This window comes from Chlamydotis macqueenii, chromosome 4 (assembly GCF_036417535.1).
Source record: "Chlamydotis macqueenii isolate bChlMac1 chromosome 4, bChlMac1.mat, whole genome shotgun sequence".
NCBI classification, from domain to species: domain Eukaryota; kingdom Metazoa; phylum Chordata; class Aves; order Otidiformes; family Otididae; genus Chlamydotis; species Chlamydotis macqueenii.
The window spans coordinates 68,010,276-68,029,542 of NC_141559.1; the positions used below are offsets into that span (position 1 = coordinate 68,010,276).

The following is a 19,267-nucleotide window of genomic DNA, read 5'->3' on the forward strand; positions in this document are numbered from 1 at the left end:
TTTGACAAGATATGTTTCCCTTTAAACTGCTTGCATAGTGGTTGATTCTCCACATATTTCCTTGTATCTTTGACACAGAACAGGTTCATTCCCTTAATTCTTTTTTTCACTAACTGAAAAATTAGGTTTTCTACAAATTGCACTTCAGACACTTAGTGAACAGTGATGGATGGCTCACCTTTCCCACCTTCCCAGAGCAGACATGCTCGAATACCATTTTTTGGCCAGCTCGGAAAACCAGTGTCTTCACTGAGAGTGAATTGTCAGGTGCTGTTATGATTCTACTGGAAGAAGGCTCTCTTCCCCATCTGTCACTGGAGCACTGCCACTCCAACTAGGACTTTACTTCTGTTTAGATAGACTTGCCAATATGTTCCATGCCGGCAACCTATTGGTATTTTTCTTAATTTCCACTTCTTTTTTTTATCCTGGAAGGTTGCTCTCCTCCTGGGTATTGTGAGTTGAACTCAAAAGTTGCCCTTGTCTGCTCTGGTTTCTTCATCTAATTCCCACTGGCAAAATAAAAAGTCTTTCTCACTAGTGGTCCCAAGGAAAGATCACTTACAGTGGGTGATGCAAAAATTTGTAACATGCTTGTCTTTTTTCTTACACACATTGCAGGATAACTAACACCTCTTGGAAATGGTTTATGGAAACATTACTGCATTACCTCTGATTGACTTGTGTTGTATTCAGGCAACATATTCTAACCTAGGGAAGAACAATCCTAATTCTGGGTGGATGAAAACACATTCATATATTACTGTATTGACATGCTTACTATATGAGCATACTTAGCTGGCCATTTTCTCATCAGAGAAAAGTCTTTGGACTTCATTCCTATTCACATGCTCTTCCTCTTAACCCTAATGTTGAGGGCATTACCTCTTTAGTTTTAATGAAAGTTGAGCAGAAGATGGGAATCTCACAAAAAGTATTTATTTGCTGACCTCCCTGAATCTGGGCAAAGGAGATAGTGTGTGATGGATTGTATGGAGTAAAAAAAAAAAAAATTATTTGCCTCTTGCAAACTGATATGGTAAAGAGAACATAAATGAAGCAGCATTAAGTCAGCAAAGGAGAAAGGAAAGTGATAACTGACTTTAAAAGATTACTTTAGAAAGGGAAAGAAGTATATAGACTGACTATACTTACAAAAAGTGGACAAAAGCTCTGAGTTATGGAGAAGGGAGCTGCAGTAACAAGTAAGAGAAGACTTTAGGCAAACTTTAGGTTATGGAAGTAAGCTTTACAGAAAGGCAAACACAAGCAGAAATGAAAGCTCTTTCCAAGTTTTTAACTTGAGAGAGGTATAAAAAGCAGAGCAGCCTCCTCTGTTAAATGAGTCACTGGTCAGTATTGCAAGCATTGCAAACTTTCAGCAAAGTTGAGAGAAAATATAATTTTAACAAATTACACTTATTTCATAAAGTCAAGAGAAAGAAAACAGTGGGACAAAAAGACTGTATGATCCAATCAAATAATTCTAATTGAATTCTCAGGTCTTTTACCAGAATGCTGTCAGCCTTAACTATGAGTATTCAACCAGCTATTAAGCAATATCATCAACGTTTGTGGTCTTTAAAAACTGGAATAAGCTTAACCTCTCCACACTAAACAACAGACTGTAATACATTAGAAAATCCTCAATTTATTTGCAACATCATGGCTGATAAATATTACTTTGGCATATTACTTTGCCAAGGTTGCCCTGTTTTGGTGACTGAATTAGTCACAAAGTCCCACCGCCAAATATAAGCCCCATATGATTTTATTTATTTTTGTAAAACCAGTAGTTGCACTGAGTAAGTCAAATACAGGCCCATGAGCTCAAGCTGTTATGGAAGCACCAGAGGCAAAAGCTTCCCAGTTCTTCCAAGGTGTAGCACATCCAGCAGCAGAGCCTTGCTTTGCCAAAGATGCAGAGAACTCCAGAAGCAGATGTAGAGAAGTCAGGATTTTGGAGACAGCTGCAACTTACATGTCACCCTTCTGTGTGACTGGACTCTTGAGATATCTATAAGGTGCAGAATTAAGGAGGCATGCAGAGCTCCCTGGGGAACAGTACAGGGTGAAGGAGAAGTGTCAGGGCCACGAGGCCATATTAAAAGGTACTCAACTCAGCTTTCTTGCCACATAGTTTTACCTCCTAACTATAAAGTAGGTTTAGAAAAGAGATTTAGGACGTAGATGGTGTCTGGGCTGTGTGTTTCACCACCAGCTTACTGCTGTTCAAATAAAGCAGATTATGCTGGCAGCATTTGTCAAAGCAAACCTCAAGAAAGCAGGAGCATCATGGCATATATAGGTTCAAGAGATTAATTTTCTGTCTTTGCCACTCCTCTTCAATCTCCACCATGCTGTTTTCTTTCTGAGCATCTGTGAATGGCAGTGTATTTATTTACATCCAGCAGAATATTCAAACGATCTGCTAAATGCCACACTTCTCCTACAGTAACCTTAAATATTCCTGTGCTACAACGCAATAATTTCAAAATACCTGTTATTGCAGCATCTGCCTCCTTTTAAGACTTTCCTCACCAGTCAATCTCCAATGCAGTCTCTGTCTCTGTTAATCACTTAACTGATTGCCACTGCCCTCTTCAAGTTGTCTGAAAACACCTTTTAACACAAAAAGAACTGTCACTCTATGTCAGCTCTCAGATCCATCACAAACTGTATCATTGCATCCATTGAATTTTATCAAATGTATGCATCATGAAATAGGGGAGATACATTCATCATCTATGTACATAAACCATGCAGTTTATTCTGCACACAGAGTGCAACATATCAAACCCACTGCATGCGCTAAACAAACAGCTCCACCTAGTTTCTAAATAATGTTATTTCTTAATTCACAGTGATCATGTACTCTTTGAACAAAACTGAAGATGAACAAATTAAAATAGAAAATACTTAAACCATTTCAATAACATGGAGTAGTCTGAGCTGGACTTCTCACCCTTCCCTATGCAAACTTCCAAACTGGAGCTGCACACTGCAAATTCTTTTGACCATCTGTTCCTCCTCCTCACTACAGGTGCAATTCCCTGGGAAAGAGTGAATCTGCCAGGCTTCATCAGTGATAATTAGAGATAAATTTAGGCACACTTAGGCTCAATGGTCTTGAACGACCCATTGAATCTGCCAGTTTCAAGTCAGCCTGGGTAAAACATAGGTCTCGGTTGTCTATTCAGGTCTTCCATCTCTCTTCCATTTACTTTCCTGATAGCAAGTGGTTTCGTCTCTGTGCATGAAACCTTATGTCCTTCAAGCTCTCTTTGGTGGGATTTTTTTTTTAGGTTATTTTGTTAAGACACAGCACTTTCCATTTCTTCATGTAAATAAAATTCTTACCTGAGCTTTTGTTGTGGTTTTGTTTGGGGGGGGGGCTAAGGTGCTAGCTTCTGTAGGAAACTGCTAGAAGTCGCTCCCCTTTGTTCAGTGGACTCGGCCCGGCCTAGGGCGGACCTGCTGCTGGCCAAGGCGGAACCGATTGGTAGCAGAATGTCCCGTGATAACGCCTCTGCGATAACGTATTTAAGAAGGGGAAAACAGAAAAAAAAAGAGAGAAGAGAAGATGTGAAGAAGCTGAGCAGGGGCAGAGGCGCAGAGGGGGAGGCGCAGGCCTCATGGGCCCTGCAGGCCTCACCCTCTGGTCTCTCGTCAGGCAGCAGACTGGGCCCAAATTGGTCCGGCCCGGCTGCAAGAAGTGAAGAGGAGATGAGAAGTGAATAAGATGTAAAAAAGATCCTGAGAGGCGTCTGCCAGCCTGTTGTGAGGAATGGCTGCAGACGCCAAGGTCAGTTCAGAAGGAGGGGGAGAAGTAATGCAGGTCCTGGCCAAGATTCCCCTGCAGCCCGTGGTGACAACCATGGTGGAGCAGGCTGTCCCCCTGCAGCCCATGGAGGTCCACGGAGGAGCAGAGACCCACTTGGACCCCATGAAGGACCCCACACCGGGGGAGGTGGATGCCTGAAGGACGCTGTGGCCCGTGGAGGGCCCACTGGGGCAGCCATTCTGGAGAGACTGCACTCCGTGGAAGAGATGACCCACACCGGAGCAGTTTCAGGAAGGACTGTGGCATAGGGGTGGGACCCCACAACAGAGCAGGGGAGGAATGTGAGGAGTTCTTCCCCCGACCATGAAGCAGCAGCGTAAAACAACGTATGATGAACTGACCGCAACCCCCATTCCCTCTTCCCCCCTGTGCCGCTCGGGGCGGGAAGAAGGTAGTAGAGATAATGTTAAGCTTGGGAAGAGGGAGGGGTGGAGGGAGGTTATCTTGTTCTCTGTCTCATTATCCTGCTGTTTGTAGTAACAGATGAATAGTTTTCCCCAAGTCGAGTCTGTTTTGCCTGTAATGGTAACTTTAAGGGTTTCTCCCTGTCCTTATCTCAAACCTCGAGCCGTTTTTCCTTATATTATCTCTCCCTATTCTCTCGGAGGGTGGGGGGAGTGAGAGAGAGACTGCGTAGTCTGGTCCCGATCGGGGCTGAACTACGACAGCTTTCAAAAATTGGTGTCTCATTAACTGCAGCAAACACTGGACTGGACTAGAAGCAATCCCCTGAATTCTGGCCAGCAACTGGTCTTAAAAACATTTTCAACAACTTTAACAGGATTCATCCTATTACTAGCCAAGTTTCCTTTGCTCTCCTACATGGCCATTTCAGAATCTCACTGATTTTAGGCTAAATTCATTCCTGGACCATTTATGCTCTGTAACAGATTGGATTATATTTGCATAACAAATTCCACTCTAAGATTTTTTTAGTTACTGCTATTCAATATGTCCTCCAGCTTTGAAAGTTGGTTTCTGCACTATGGTGCATTGTAAGTGTCAGACATGAACATCTACCCATTAATGTAAGCTAGTGTGCCTTCATGTGCAAAACTTCATCCTGACTAGCATCACCAAAACCTGAGGCTTTCCAGACTGGCTCTGCTTTGTGCTAGTGATACAGTGCATGTTATTGCCTACCTTACTGTCTGTTTGGCAGCTAAGAGCCACCTTCTCTACTGGCTCTCCTTCACTCATCTTCAATAGGCTCCTCAAAGCCAAGCTATGGGAACAGCAGGATATAAAGCTCTAACATCTTCTTATTCAATCTTGAATTTTATCCTGTCGTGGTTTTGTTTAGTGGGGGGGGGCCTAAGGTGGTAGCTTCTGTAGGAAACTGCTAGAAGTCGCTCCCCTTTGTTCAGTGGACTCGGCCAGGCCTAGGGCGGACCCACTGCTGGCCAAGGCCGAGCCTATTGGTAGCAGAATGTCTCGTGATAACGCCTCTGCGATAACGTATTTAAGAATGGGAAAACAGAAAAAAAAAGAGAGGAGAGAAGATGTGAAGAAGCTGAGCAGGGGCAGAGGTGCAGAGGGGGAGGCGCAGGCCTCATGGGCCTTGCAGGCCTCACCCTCTGGCCTCTCGCCAGGCAGCCGACTGGGCCCGACTTGGTCCAGCCCGGCTGCAAGAAGTGGAGAGGAGATGAGAAGTGAATAAGATGTAAAAAAGATCCTGAGAGACATCTACCAGGACCAGCCTGTTGTGAGGAACGGCTGCAGACGCCAAGGTCAGTTCAGAAGGAGGGGGAGGAGTAATGCGGGTCCTGGCCAAGATTCCCCTGCAGCCTGTGGTGACGACCATGGTGGAGCAGGTTGTCCCCCTGCAGCCCATGGAGGTCCACGGAGGGGCAGAGATCCACTTGGAGCCCGTGAAGGACCCCGTACCGGGGGAGGTGGATGCCTGAAGGCAGCTGTGGCCCGTGGAGGGCCCTCTGGGACAGCTGTTCTGGAGAGACTGCACCCGTGGAAGAGATGACCCACGCCGGAGCAGTTCCACGAAGGACTGTGGCCCGTGGGAGGGACCCCACAACAGAGCAGGGGAGGAATGTGAGGAGTTCTTCCCCCAACCATGAAGCAGCGGCGTAAAACAACGCGTGATGAACTGACCACGACCCCCATTCCCTTTCCCCCCCCCGTGCCGCTCGGGAGGGGGAGGTAGTAGAGATAATGTTAAGCTTGGGAAGAGGGAGGGGTGGATGGAGGTTATCTTGTTCTCTGTCTCATTATCCTGCTGTTTGTAGTAATAAATGAATAGTTTTCCCCAAGTCGAGTCTGTTTTGCCCGTGACGGTAACTTTAAGGATTTCTCCCTGTCCTTATCTCAAACCTCGAGCCGTTTTTCCTTATATTTTCTCTCCCTGTTCTCTCAGAAGGTGGGGGGAGTGAGAGAGAGACTGCGTAGTCTGGTCCGATCGGGGCTGAACTACGACATATCCCAAGCTAAATGTCTTTTCCTTTATGTTATAGAGAGGAGAGGGAACTCACAGGCTGACTGTTGTTTCATGTTGCTTTCCCATAGGGATAGAAAAGCTAAGTTGGTATTTTCATAGAATCATAGAGTGGTTAGGGTTGGAAAGGACCTTCAAAGGTCATCTAGTCCAACCCCCCTGCAAGGAGCAGGGACATCCCCGACTAGATCAGGTTGCTCAGAGCCTCATCCAACCTGGCCTTGAATGTTTCCAGGGATGGGGCTTCCACCACCTCCCTGGGCAACCCATTCCAGTGTTCCACTACCTTCATTGTAAAAATTTCTTCCTTACATGCAGTCTGAATCTACCTCCCTGTATTTTAAAACTATTACCCCTTGTCTTATCACAACAGGCCCTGCAAAAGAGTTTCTCCCCATCTTTCCTGTAGCCCCCTTGAGGTACTGCAAGGCTGCTGTAAGGTTGTCCCAGAGCCTTCTCTTCTCCAGGCTGAACAACCCCAGCTCTCTCAGCCTGTCCTCACAGGAGAGGTGCTCCAGCCCTCTGATCATCTTTGTGGCTCTCCTCTGGACCTGCTCCAACTGGTCCATGTCTTTCTTATGTTGGGGGTTCTACTGAGTGTGAAGAAGGGCTGGTAGATCTGTTTACTCACAGGCAAGAATTGATTTAATAGAAGCTTACAGAAGAGAAGTTTCCTTCTCAGAAACATTCCTGGGCAATGACTTTACTGTGTAACCTTCCTGTCCACAATGGCCGAGCTTAGGACTCCTCACTGATGACTGCATTAGCAGAAATATTGCTGTTCTTTCCCTGCTATTGGTTCAGTATGTATTGACGATGTAAGAACAAGAAGAGTATTTCAATAAAATGTTTTTACTGAACTGTACAGATCGTAGTTAAAGGCTTGATATTCTAGCTATCATATGCCAGCAGGTCACATTTATAGTCACAAGATGGCAGCATAGAATAAAAGATTACTCATACATTGTATTTGTTGCTTATGTGTATCAGTTGAATTTCAGTTTGATTCTATACTATAAAATTTTGAGTTTACCAGTGCCAAAAACACTTACCTCTGGTGCTAAATTTATTACGTATTTTCAAGAAGCATAATCACCTTTTAATTTCACATTTTCCTACATAATTCCAGGCCTTTCTTTAAGAATCTAGTTACCTTTGGATTTTCTTCATAGTTAGTCTTTCAAAAAGTAATTGTACTTACAAGCAGACAACCGCAATCAATTTACATCCAGGTCAGAATTACAGCACAGAGTGTGATAATTCAGCTGCTGGCAAGAACTCTTCAACAGCAACTATATAGATCTGATAGAAGTCCACATTAAAAATAAAAATTACAGTGCAGTGAAAGATGCATTTTTAAAAATGAAAGAATTACTCACAAATACAAGACTGGATGCATCAGTAATACAGAGCAGTGAACGGAGTTCTGATCTGAACGTCTCCAAGGTCAACAGAGAGCTAAAAGGATCTATGCTGGCACAAGTGTGTGCAGCCCCTGGAGTACACTGGCCTAGTCCAAATGTCTCCCATAACTTGTCCCTCATTGTCCCCCTAGAATTTGCAGGAGCCGAGACATATGCAGGACGATAGACTACCCAGAGTGTATTTCTCTCCTACTCCAAATACTCACCCAAGAATGCTTTGACACATCTCGCAGCAACCTCTGCAAGCAGTGGGCAGACTCGGTCTGTCGATACCACCAGCTGAACCCAGGTATTTTGAGAGGCCTTTTGGTTTTGCCTTGCAGTTGTTCTTTGTAAACCTAGCTGTGGCAAGCCTCTAGAATAAAAAATATATTTGTTCATTGTTTCCACAATTCACAATGCTTTCTATTATTACTAAAGATGTTAATCACTTAATGTGAATATAGATTGCTGGCTTGTTGTCATTATCACAAGCACACAGATTCAGTAGTCTACATCACTAATATTTCCAAAATACCCATACAGAGAAAGTATACCCAAACTTAATGGAATTTCTTCATCAAAGTGATCCATCTCTGCACTCTTTTTTCCTTCAAAACAGCATAAATTCAGAACTTACAAATTAGGAAAAGGTGAGTGGCTGGGTGAGAGACCCAGAAGCAACCTTCCCTTTCTGACTGCTGATGCAAAGAAAGCCACCGAGACCACACGGAAGCAGAAGCCCAGATGAACTCAAGATGCCTTGGTATTGCCTCCATTTTGGTCCGGATTACGACGGCAGCTTGAGGTAGAGATCGGTGTCCACCAGTGAGCAAGACATGAATAATCTCTGTTAGCTTGACATCCTTCTGTGCTAATTTTGTTTAAGCTGCAAAAGTGGCAAAATCAGAAGACAGCAGAGGGCTGAGGTGTGCCAGAGCCAGTCCCCTACTTGGCCCAGCTCATTCACAGGAGTGCAAACGTGGAAAGGGAGCACATAGTCACTTTTTGTGTTTAAGTGGAGAATTCTTCTCCTGTCTCATCAATTACTGGTAACTGCTCATTGTGTGGTCCTTAAAAGACCCATCATACTGGCATTCGTAACATCTCTCCATGTTTTGGATATATAGGTAAGAATTGCCACAGCTGATGACACCTCTGCTTACGATGAGGCAGTACCCTGTCTCCAGCACCCTACCGTCAACCTCAGCTGATTTATAGAATTATGGAATGGTTAGGGTTGGAAGGGACCTTCAAAGGTCATCTAGTCCAACTCCCCTGAAATAAGCAGGGACATCTCCAACCAGATCAGGTTACTCAGAGCCTCATCCAGCCTGGCTTTGAATGTTTCCAGGGATGGGGCATCCACCACCTCCCTGGGCAACCTGTGCCACTGTTCTACAACTTGCATTGTAAAAAATTTTTTCCTAATATCCAATCTAAATCTACCTCCCTCTATTTTAAAACCATTACCCTTCGTCCTATCACAACAGGCCCTACTGAACAGTCTCTCCCCATCTTTCCTGTAGGCCCCCTTGAGGTACTGGAAGACCGTTATCAGGTCTCCCCAGACCTTCCTCTTCTCCAGGCTGAACAGCCCCAACTCTCTCAGCCTGTCCTCATAAGAGAGGTGCTCCAGCCCTCTGATAATATTTGTGGCCCTCCTCTGGACCTTCTCCAACTGGTCCACGTTCTTCTTATGTTGGGGGCTCCAGAACTGGACACAGGACTCCAGGTGGGGTCTCACCAGAGCAGAGAAGAAGGGCAGAATCACCTCCTTCGACCTGCTGGTCACGCTCGTCTTGATGCAGCCCAGGATGCAGCTGGCCTTCTGGGCTGCAAGGGCGCATTGCTGGCTCATGTTGAGCTTCTCGTCCACCAGCACTCCCAAGTCCTTCTCCTCAGGGCTGCTCTCAATCCATTCTCCGCCCAGCCTGTATTTGTGCCTGGGATTGCCATGACCCAGGTGCAGGACCTTGCACTTGGCCTTGTTGAACTTCATGAGGTTGGCACGGGCCCACCTCTCCAGCCTGTCAAGGTCCCTCTGGATGGCATCCCTCCCTTCCAGTGTGTCGACAACACCACACAGCTTGGTGTCATCGGCGAACTTGCTGAGGGTGCACTCTATTACACTGTCCATGTCGCCAACAAAGATATTGAACAGGGTCGGGGCCAACACAGACCCCTGAAGGACGCCACTCATGACCGGTCTCCACCTGGACATCGAGCCGTTGAACACCACTCTGAGTGTGGCCATTCAGCCAACTCCTTATCCACTGAGTGGTCCGGCCATCAAACTCATGCCTCTCTAGTTTAGAGAGAAGGATGTCGTGCGGGACAGTGTCAAAAGCTTTGCACAAGGCCAGTGTCGTAGTTCAGCCTGTAGTTCAGTCTCTCTCTCACTCCCCCCACCCTCCGAGAGAATAGGGGGAGATCATATAAGAAAAGCGGCTCGAGGTTTGAGATAAGGACAGGGAGAAAATCCTTAAAGTTACTGTTATGGGAAAAACAGACTCGACTTGGGGAAAACTATTCATTTATTACTAAAACTAGCAGGATAATAAGACAGAGAAAAAGAAAACCTCCCCCCACCCCTCCCTCTTCCTGAGCTTAACATTATCTCTACTACCTTCCCCCCCCCGAGCGGCACAGGGGGGAAGAGGGAATGGTGGTTGCAGTCAGTTCATCACACGTTGTTTTACATCGCTGCTTCATGATCGAGGGAAGAATTCCTCACATTCCTCCCCTGCTCTGTTGTGGGGTCCCACCCATACGCCACAGTCCTTCCTGAAACCTCTCCGGCGTGGGTCATCTCTTCCACAGCGTGCAGTCTCTCCATAATGGCTGCCCCAGCAGGCTCTCCACAGGCCACAGCGTCCTTCAGGCATCCACCTCCCCCGGTGTGGGGTCCTTCATGGGGTCCAAGTGGATCTCTGCTCCTCCGTGGACCTCCATGGGATGCAGGGGGACAACCTGCTCCACCATGGCCGTCACCACAGGCTGCAGGGGAATCTTGGCCAGGACCCGCATTACTCCTCCCCCTCCTTCTTCACTGACCTTGGCATCTGCAGCCATTCCTCTCACAAGAAAAGTTCTTCACAACAGGCTGGCATATGCCTCTCAGAATCTCTTTACATCATCCATCTCATCTCCTCTCCACTTCTTGCAGCCAGGCTGGGCCAAGTCAGGCCCAGTCAGCTGCCTGGCGAGAGGCCAGAGGGTGAGGCCTGCAAGGCCCATGAGGCCTGCGCCTCCCCCTCTCTGCCTCTGCCCCCACTCAGCTTCTTCACATCTTCTCTTTTTTTTTCTGTTTTCCCTGTCTTAAATATGTTATCACAGAGGCATTATCACGGAACATTCTGCTACCAATTGGCTCAGCCTTGGCCAGCAGCAGGTCTGCCCTAGGCCCGGCCAAGTCCACTGAACAAAGGGGAGCGACTTCTAGCAGTTTCCTACAGAAGCTAGCACCTTAGGCCCCCCCCCCCATTAAACAAAACCAGAACATCCAGGTAGATGATATCCGTTGCTTGTCCCTTGTCCATCGATGCTGTCACCCCGTCATAGAAGGCCACCAAATTGGTCAGGCATGATCTGCCCTTGGTGAAGCCATGTTGGCTGTCACCAACCACCTCCTTGCTCTCCATGTGCCTTAGCATGGTTTCCAGGAGAATCTGCTCCATGACCTTGCCAGGCACAGAGGTGAGGCTGACTGGCCTGTAGTTGCCCAGCTCTTCCTTGTTACCCTTTTTAAAAATGGGATTTCTTAGGAGGAAAGAGCAAGAAATCTTGAAGCATACCAGGCTGGAATAAAAAGGGTTCCTATAGCCAGATTTTTCTAACTTGTATCACTTAAAATTTGGTTCATGTCCGAAAGAATGAAGGTTAATCCTTTCCATAGAACTGAATCTTCACCAATGCAATTCTGAATATTATCTCTTCATTTTCTATTGGAAATCATTGTGTAGCATAGGTATATACTGCTAAAAGTACCCTGTATTGATTGAACTTCCGTTGTGGAGACAGTCCCTATGCTTTTCAGCAGTTCTTTTATTTTTATATAGTTATTTCTGGCATGCATGATTACACAATCTCTAGGGGACAAAATGAACCCTTACTAGCTTAATTCTAACTGTTTATCCAACACTTATATGAATTATCTTAGATACCACCATTTCCTTTAATTAGAACAGGAATTAATGATTCTTGTCAATTTATTGTAGCTATTTATATGATTCTAGGAAAAACACAAAAATAAAATTTTCATGTGGGGCCTATGTATTTTAAATCCAAGCTTGTGTTGATAAAAAGATTTAAAACCACTATAATTTTCAAGAATAACTGAAAGTCAATGTGCTTTGGACAATTTGAATAATACTACATTTACCTGTTACATCAGCAACATTTACATTCATCTTGTACTGAGAAAGAAAACCTTTCTTGTAAGAAGCACGTTGTCTTTTCCCTTTGTTACTCAGATGAACTAATAAAATAAGTATAAAGTAGTAACCGTTTTGTTACATCTCACACCTACATTCTTTATTCCCTTGTAGCTCACTCATTTTTCACTGTTATCACTTGATTTGTTATTATTAAAATTTTCAGTTTAGACAGGAAAATTCTTGAAGCAAAATCTTGTTGTGCTTTATTTGTAGGGGAGAAGCTATGAATTTACATGACAGCAGATAAACAACTGCAACAATCAAGCAAAGGAAATCCAGATGTAAATCAAAGTTACGGTATTTGCCTTCCTGTTCTATTTCCTGTTAGAGGATTTCAGAGATTAACAGATGTTGCTGAATCAAGTATCACAGTTCTGTGAAAAGGTGGCATATGTAATAGTATCCTCATTTTATATATAGCAAAAAAAAAAAAGTGCTATAGAAATAATGATTCTACTTCTGGAATAACAAAAGAAGCACATAGATTTCCCATGCTTTAATCATAAACTGTTCATTCTCCTCATGTTATAAATGGTCATTTTTAAGTTTTCTACTGCAAATAAATCCTTTCCTTAGACCCTCTGGCTGAGAAGCAGGCATGCTTTTCATTTGTTCCAAATTGATGAGATGGCTTTTTACTAAGCCTACTTTTTGTTCTGTGCATTTCATTTCTAGTTGTATTCAAATGTCAACAATTTGATCCTTGGCAAATCACTCTTTCCACTATATAACATCATTTCCTCATTGAACTAATTACTTTGCTGTATCAGTTGAAATATTGCTTTTAAAGTAATTGGGGAGTTACATATCCATGTTCTTTATGCAAATTAAAATGAATAGCTATACTTAGTAAATGGGAAAACTGCCTAAGTGTTAGAGCTGTTCCCAACCTGAAAATCTATTTCCCACAAGAGAAATTCAGTTGTTAACCCACTCCTGAATTTAAACTACAATTTTTAATCCTGTGTGTCTAAAATGAGACTCCTCAACCCAGATCTAAAATTCTAAATACAAGTGGCTCCCTTGCAAAACTGCTTGTCACCTCCAACTGCCCATTAAGACTCATCAGTGCTCTCACCTTCTCAGTGCCGAATTACCTGCTCAACTACTTCTTTGAAAGCCTACAGAAATCAGGCTTTCCCGCACAAAAAAAAAAGAGCTGGCTCAGGATCAATCTCAGTCTGTTCCTTAACTTCCTAAAACAGGTATCTTCTAGCATCACAGCATTTGAGCTGTCATTGCAAACAAATGGGAGGGTGCTCCTCTCTACTAGAACATCAGTTATTTTCCAGAGTGAAACACTGAGCTCCTGGCTGTGCCTTCAGGACATTATGATGCTGACCGTGCGGCTGATTCAGCCAGGCATTACACCTGCTCACTCCACTTGGGCTACGGGTCTAAAAGGCCAACAATAAAGTTCAGGCAAAGTTTTAAAAATTTGGCTACTGAGGACATGAGACAAACACGGCTAAGGAGGTGAGAATGAGATCTGCCATGGAGATACACTGTAGAAAAAAAGAGTGAATTGGCACCACGAGCAATCTTAACTCACAGCATTAGAAGCCAGGAACATGCTATGAGTAGGAAAGAGTAAATCAAAAGACACAGTTGTTCTCTGAACCTTTTTTTTTTCCTGTTAATTCTCAGGTATTGCTTTATTAGTCTTGCTTGCCCATATCATGGACTCTAATTTAAACGTATGCTTCTGTTCTGCAGACATATCAGACATATAATTTAACAATCTTACCAGAAATATGAAATATTTCTATTAAAGGTGTGCTTTATACATTACCATAAAGTATGCTGCTTGAGGTTAAGATGATAGCTCTGCATTCATGCAAGGGGCAACGCTCAGACATTCAACTGTTCTTATTTTAATTGATAATTCTGATTTCGTTTAAAACAATCTCACTTAAGGAAAGGCAAGAATGATTGTTACAGATTGTGAAATACAGGAGTACTGGGAGGGAACTGAATGTGCCAGCTGGGAATATACAAAGGAGGGAATGAGTCATCTAACTTCCAGTCATTTGGAAAGGGGTCGTCCTAACTGGGAAGGACTGCAGTTACGAAAATTTACGTATCAAGCATTTATTCCTGGGTTGAATGAACAAATGATCTGCTAGCAGATCATAATGATCATAAATGATCTGCTAGCAATGCTGTGCTAAAGGTTCTGTCAGCAATTATATTATAGGGATTTATAACACAGAACTAAAATAGTGCATCCTGGTCACTAAAATAACTTCAGAGTCAGACTTTGGATCAAGTTATCACAACTAAGCAGCTGACTAATGCCCACAAAAATATCCATATGCATGGGAGTCATCTTTGTGCAATCGGGCTGGGTAACTGCTTGTCTAGGGTTCTTCTTGCTTATAAACTTCTCTGTAGAATGTATGGGTACTTGGTTATGTGAACAAGCATTTCTGTGTGCAGCTACTCTAAACAAACACATGAACATCACTGCACACCTGTGCAAGTTTTGTAGGCCAAATCAAGCTATTAGATTGTAAAGAAGCATATATTCTTAAGGCTGAGTTAGAAGTTAATCTAGTACTCCACAGTAAATGTCAGTAGCAGAAATGGTGACAGTACTTTAAACGTAACGGCGTTAAGAGACGTCATTTACAGGACTTTTTCTTAGTCAGCTGACTGTGTTTGAAAATGTGCTTTCATAACATTTTCCAAAAAGGAATCTATTTCATATTGTTTCAATTAAATTGCCAGATTCTTTAACCAGTTGATAGCTTCCCCAACACCTATCTTCTGATATTCCAAATGTGAACTCTGGCTGACAGACAGAATCTCAGCTTTTACTCTTGATGTCCCTCCATGACTTCTGTCAACTCATAGTAGGGCTTTGGTGCATATAACTTGTTGTAAAGTACAGGATCTTACAACAATTATAATTTGAAAATGGAAAGGAAAAACATGTTTACTTAATGCTCTGCTAGTTAATGCAAATGTAGGGCAGGTAGGGTTACTTTGCAGGAATATCAGGTATTTCCAGTGTAAGTACCTTTCTTTATGATCTGCCAAGTCTGAAAGAGCAATCCCAAACATATTCCAGTGCATCTTGGAACTCATCAAGGTACAGCAATCCTCCTGGAGTTCCAAATGGTAATTGGATTTTTAAGGAGCGTGCCAAATTAAAATTGCCTGCTTCAGTATATAAAACGAGCAAAAAAAAGGATGGGAAATTTTGAGTTCCAGTTGACAATATATTCTTATCTCATCTTGCTACTATAGAAGACCTTTGGTGCATGACATAAGAAATCACTCCCTTGATGTTGTAACTGTGCTATTGACAGACACAACTTGATATATTGATAGACGCAGACTGTGAATACATCAAAAACTACGTCTGCACACTACCACATAAAAGATCATGCAGACTACGTTGGCGTTACTGGAATTAAATCAAAGCTGAATTTGATCCAAATGCTGTTGTCACACTTGACAATTGGATTGTAAGAGTTAAAAACAAAACTCATAACTAAAGCAAAAACCAACCTCAAGGGATGACAATTACTAAAATGTGTAGCACTGAACCCTTGCCTGAAAGAGACTGGATTATTTGAGAACATTTCTAATGTTAAAACAACACTTAGCCCCCAAAGCTCATCTTGATTTCATTATTCTGTTGTCATGTACACGTAAATAAACATTTGTGTGTTTTTATATATATAAAAACAACATCTGTGTTCATGAAGAGCAGTTCTACACAAGGTTTTTCACCTTTATTACACTGTGCACAGTGGGTTAGGTGATCTGTACCTATTACAGCATTGTTTAAATAGGAAATAACAATCAAATTAAACAATAAAATATTCTTCTTTCAGACTTTGAGTAATTCAAAACCAATCCCAACCTCAGGAAAACTGCATTGATCTACTGAAGGTCATGGCTTTATTGTGACTTACAATGACTGAAGGTTTGGTCTCAGAGCCATTAGCTATACATTTATAAGCAACACATTTCCTTTTCTATGCCTGCTATGGTTCATGTTTTTCATGTGCAACTATAATTACAAAATGAGCCATGATTTTCAGAATGAGGAGGCTAAACTAACCCCTTAACTGATTCACTTAGTCCTACAGGAGGCTCAACATTTCTGAAGAACACATTTTTACTGCCTAAAATCAGGAAAGCACTTACCCTTATGTTTAAATCTAACACATTTGAGTTCTTTCCTGAGCAGAGATGCTTTCCAGAAGTGAGAGACTTAAGATCCTATCTAGAGATCTCACAATCTAATTTTAGGCACAAAGCTTGTATGTATGTATATATTTGCATACTTTATCATAATAGAAATGCTCTTGCTGAGCTGAGGTTTTCAACTTATTAAAATCAGCAGGACTGTTTACAGCAACTCTGATTGCTAATGATTCTTATAACAGAGATTTTAATCTCCACTTGGGTTTGGTATGACTGAAAACTCACAAGGAAAAAAAAGAGGAAAGAGATTTCAAAAGCTTTCTTTCAGCACTTTAGGATAAAGATTGTAACAAAGCAACTTGGAATTTAAGAAATTTAGGAATCTCCCTGCTACTTTACTTTCAAATGTGGGGAAATGTCCTATATATCACTGAGTTCAGTTATGTTGATGTTGAAAAGATCATTTGCTGCTTTTCTTACATAATAGGTGTCAGAGGTTCAGGTATCTGCGCTCCAATAGAAGCAACAGTTTAAGTATTAGTTGTGGTATTTTGCTCAAGATATAAGTCCTGAAGAAACCTTGAGACTAAGAAATGGAGATCAGAACACAGACAGGAAAAAACTGTCACTGACAATCATAGGAAAAGTATTGCCTTGATAATGACATTCGAGATGTCTCATAGGAAAAGAGCTACAAAAATATTATGCTAGGGAACTCCTAGAAGTCTTAACAAAAATCAAAGAATACTATGAAATTTATTTTTAAGATAATGTGAGCATGTTTTTAAAAACCTGTAATACTGAATGCCCTCACTCCTCCTTGAACTATAGTCCCAGGATAAGATGCCACATAAAGGTATCTGAAAAGAATTATTTCTTAAAAAAATTTCAAAAATGGTAGGTGTGGAAAATCATGCTGTCACTGGAAAGTACCATTGATTTTAACTGTGCAGCAGCTCCTGAGCTATATAATACAGTATCCAAAGCAAACAAATAATGGAAATGTACCAGTGAGAAGTCAAACCCGACTTTCAAGTACTGTGGTATTGCATAACACGACTTGTACTTACACTATTCAAGGACATGCTGATGTTGAGTAATGCCCTTAGCTCACCTAGGAGTCAACCTAATTTTTAGTGACCCTACAGCTCAGGAAAAAATATGGTAAACTCCAGCATCGTAGATTTTATACTGAGGTAAGAAAAAAAAAAAGTTAAATATGTAGGGTGCTAGTGTCTATAAAACAATTTCTTATACTGATTATTTTTCATATGTGAAGATTATCCTATGCAAAAATCCATGTGCTGCTTAGATGTTGAACATAAAATGGAGGAAAGAATCTTTATATGATTTGTCTCCTGTGGGCGTAAACAGATATTTTTAACTTCAGCTACCAAACAGAACTGACTGAGACAGAATTAGATTATACTTCCAACCAATACTTTTGTACCTTGCAAATATATGACAGCTGTGGCTCTGAAAGATTTAGAACTAAGTTTGTTAATATCAGTTGTTGCTAAGAGATGCATTGCCTTTAGTAGTAGAATGAATATGCACCCACATACTAAGTGGATTGATTAATTAAAAGTCACAAACCCAATACAAAACAACTTCTTTACATTATAAAATGGCCCAAAAATGTTTTATTGTGGAAAAAATTAAGCATTATTGCACTTTGAATTCATAGTGAGTTTTGTTGACTTGCCTTCTCTCAGAAGGTGTACTCAGTAATGACATTTTTAAAAATGAAGAATGATTGTAAACCACATCAAAGACTATAAATCAACAAAATTCTTGCAGAAGACGCAAGAAACTAAACCATTAAACCATACGTTTTTAGTATCTAGTCTTTTTTGAATGATACTGCAAAGTATAAAGAAGTTTAAGCCTCACTGACCAAAAGCTTACAACGGAAGACAGCTACCAGATGTTTAGATGTTTCCATATAGTTATGAGTTACTCATAACTGTTTCGTACAGCTGTGAGCATTGCATTGTTATTATCAACATTTTAACACCTGCCTCTTCTTTATTGCTAGTTAATATATTCTCCAGTTTCACTTACCTCTGCTTGGTACAGTACACTGAGTTTCTAACACTTCTCTCAAGGCTTCTTTCGTATTTCCTATGTCCAAAATTTACATTTCATATGAGATATAATTTTGTTGATAGATTTTTCCAGGTTTATATTGCTCTCTAAATAGAAGATCTTAATTGACCTCTTTTTAGGACACTTCACTGGTAGACCATCTACGTTAAGAGGGGATATCTGAGCTGGTGGACGTAAATGACATAGATGGCAAAGTCTGAAAACACAACAAAGTTCTGCCAGCAAAAAGCACTATAAAAAATGATGATCCATTTTCTGAGTCCTCTTCTTAATGATCTTTTGTTGGGTCTTACAGAGAAAAAAAAATTACATTATGAAAAAAGAGGAATTTTAGACCGTGTAAAAATGTTCTTTAGAAAAAGACCATCCTCACCAGGAGATAGAGTAGTTGCAGCAATGAGTACTCAGGGATTAAAGCACAACTGAGCTGGACACACTATAGAAGGTTTAATATTTGACAGTGCCAGAATAAACTTTTTTGATACCAAATTAGCAAAAATCCCTCTGTGATGATTATGTATAAGATACATTACAGGTAGATAAACATTACTGTAGTATACGTATAGAAAATTTAAGGCAAAAAATGAAGTAACATGCGCAAAGCCCCAAAGATCAGCAGTGCTGACATTTCTAATAAAATTAAAGTAGCTCTTAATTCCCAGTCTGTATTCACTGCACAGCCACCCTGTTGTATGAATGACACTGCTTTTCCTCCTTGGAGAAAGTCATTATTTTGAAACAATCCTCCCTTTCCCCAACATCTGCTAATTATCTCTTAGGGAAAAAAGTGAAACTCCAGCTGTAGCAACACAGACAGGGCTGCGTCTTGCTCTAAGAAAATCGCTGCAGGAAAAAAAAAATG

General features: G+C 41.9%; 1 long non-coding RNA gene across 2 annotated transcripts; it reads right to left on the reverse strand.

Annotated features, from left to right (window-relative positions):
- Nucleotides 1-1,631: 1,631 nt before the first annotated feature.
- Nucleotides 1,632-18,910, reverse strand: LOC147601011 (uncharacterized). Of its 2 annotated transcripts, XR_015258469.1 has the most exons (6): nucleotides 18,361-18,910; nucleotides 15,158-15,300; nucleotides 7,924-8,072; nucleotides 6,925-7,595; nucleotides 4,508-4,596; nucleotides 1,632-2,379 (listed from the first exon to the last, which is right to left on the reverse strand). It is a non-coding gene; the product is annotated as an uncharacterized LOC147601011 (long non-coding RNA). The 2 variants fall into 2 exon arrangements; XR_015258470.1 differs by lacking the exon at nucleotides 6,925-7,595.
- Between the last annotated feature and the right edge of the window lie 357 nt (nucleotides 18,911-19,267).